At 35.7% G+C, this 2,501-nt stretch overlaps 1 long non-coding RNA gene across 1 annotated transcript in view; it reads right to left on the bottom strand.

Moving 5' to 3' along the window:
• LOC103584198 overlaps window positions 1–1,684 on the bottom strand; it is a 2,535-nt gene extending 851 nt beyond the window's left edge. The window contains exons 1-2 of the long non-coding RNA XR_549945.1: window positions 1,643–1,684; window positions 1,030–1,132 (exon numbers count right to left, since the gene is read on the bottom strand). This is a non-coding gene — a long non-coding RNA (uncharacterized LOC103584198). The remainder of the gene's footprint in view (window positions 1–1,029; window positions 1,133–1,642) is intronic.
• Window positions 1,685–2,501: the final 817 nt, after the last annotated feature.

Here is a 2,501-nt window from a genome sequence, read left to right as displayed (position 1 = left end):
AAAGGAATGGAAGTTAAGTGACTGTCTATTCTCACCTAGTGTATTTATGAGCAAATTTGAAATCAACCATAGGTTTCTGAGGTTGTTGTTTTTAGCATAAATTTTGTTTTGTGGCATATAAAAAGCCCTACAGAATGTCGGTAACAAACCTAAAATTTTGGCTCATACTTTTCTGAATCAGATCTAACTTCCAAATTCTCCCATATTCCCAATTTCAACTTCTAACTTTCTTACTTTCTTTGACTTCACTTCTCTCTTTCCTTCTTTTTCTTTACCATGTTTCTGCTTATTTTTCTTCTCCTGTTTGATTCATTCCCTTTAATTTGATAGTATTCTTTTCCTCAATTTTTTTTTTCTGATAACTAAAAAAATCTGTTCTGACCAGGTCAGTGAAATTACAGTGCCTTGTGAGATCTTGGATAAGCCAATAATCATGTCCTGTGTCCCAGAAAATGTTATTATAAGACCATTTTAATTTAGAAGCACACAGACTAGCATCAAAAAAATGAGAAAATAACCTAGATTACTTTTTGTAACTCTTTGCTTAGATCCCTACATGTAGGATGTAACCTAGTAACAATCCCAAATCCATCTGTCGTATACAACCAATAGAAAAACTGATGTAATGATAAAGGGGCCTGTCCTTTTCTCTCTCCTCTTTTGACTGTTTTCCCTACTTGTGGTTATAAAATACTGAAATCTGCTGGTCCCCTTTGGAGTGCATTTCCCTGGTTGCAATTGTCTGTGTCTTTCCAGGTTGCATTCATCATACCAGCTCAGTAAATCCTGTACATTATATGATCAGCCTCTGTTGTTTTAGGTCAACATTCTCTAAACATCTTAAATCTTCCCTATCAATTCTCCTTATATTTCATGAATACAGTATATAAATGCTAGTCGACACTATCAGGGATGTGTGCTACTCCCCTTACTGCTCCCCTCTTTCTAATCTCCTCAGTTCAAGGAAGTTAACAGCTGTCAGTACAAGAGCCATTCTGATTTTGCAAGATGCTGTTAGAGGGCACTTACTTCTCTTCACAGGGAACAAATTTGTTTTCCTTGTTTTTGCAGTATCCAAATTTATTTCCTTTTTTATTTATCTGGTAGCAGATATCATGACTCTCTTTTGCCCCTGGAGTACAAAACGGTATGATAAAAGTAGAACAATAAAAATATAAATATCACTTTCCTTTTTTATTTATCTGGTAGCAGATATCATGACTCTCTTTTGCCCCTGGAGTACAAAATGGTATGATAAAAGTAGAACAATAAAAATATAAATATCATGACTCATAAAGACCTTATTTTTCCAATGCAATTGAATTTTTTCAGTATCATGTTGTATCATGTAGCAGTGAAGCAGAAGGGGATAAATACATAATTTGAAAACCAGCCTACTGCCTCAGGAGGGTATTTTAGGTAGGAGTAGAGATATATAAAAAGTAATTAACATAGTTTAGCTCACATACTGAGCTAGTCAGTAACATTAGAGGTAACATTCAGAGAGATGCTAAGTAATATCTTGGAAGAACGGTACAAATGGTATTATCTCCAAGCTTGCTCCAAATTCCTATAGGACAATAACAGAGAAATGAAGGCTATTATTTTTATCAATAAATCATTCACTATGATTGTCTCTCACCATCATCAAACAATTCAGAGCACTGAACACTCCGGGTGGGACATTTTCCCATGAAACAGTAGCCTTCTGAGTTCTTGCAAGGAGATCCATTGACTTGGAATTGGTCCTTAGGACATCCAGAAGAGTGGCCAGTACACACTTCAGGAAAATCACATTCATCTTCTGCTGGTCTGCATATGGACCCTGCTTTTTTCAACTGTTAAGTAAAAACAAAGAGACCGAATCTTGGACACATTTAATTAGGTAGGGTTCAGTAAGTAGGCAGAAAGCAGACCCATTTAATTTGTCTAAAAAAGGCTTTAAAGATGAATTATAACTGCCTTCTTTATTCTACTATTACTATCATCTGTAAATAGCTTGGATTTTATGTAATTTAGGAATAAGAAGATGGTGATTTTAAAATTTGGAATTAGAACAGCCTTAGGTAGAGTTGGAATGGAGATAAAATGAAGAAACGGTCATGTGTTCTCATTTATTTTGTTTTTTCTTTATCACTTGCTCCAGTACACGCATCTCTGTTCTCCCAGCACTCCCCCCTGACAACAAACAAACAAAACTGGAAGCCCCTGCCTAAAATGAGGAATCTACATTCTCAAAATATCAGAACCCTCCATATGACCTGGAAAAATACCCTGGCTCTTATTGCTGGAGAGAACTGCATTGAGATAGTCACTTATTTAGCCATTCAATATCTATTTAATTGTGCTGGGTTCTACTGGATTTGAAGATGTTCAAGGCATGCTTTCTTTTCTTTCCTTCTTTACAGCAGGGTAAACACAAAGTGTTAATAAACCTTTGGACAGAGCCATTTGGATTTCTGGTCATCTTGCCTAGGAATATTTTACTACCTACTAGCCAC

The sequence above is a fragment of the Galeopterus variegatus genome, unplaced genomic scaffold (assembly GCF_000696425.1).
Source record: "Galeopterus variegatus unplaced genomic scaffold, G_variegatus-3.0.2 Scaffold46574, whole genome shotgun sequence".
In the NCBI taxonomy this organism is placed as follows: Eukaryota; Metazoa; Chordata; class Mammalia; order Dermoptera; family Cynocephalidae; genus Galeopterus; species Galeopterus variegatus.
The sequence above is the reverse complement of the archived record's forward strand: the minus strand, read 5'-3'. Positions and strand labels throughout refer to the sequence as shown.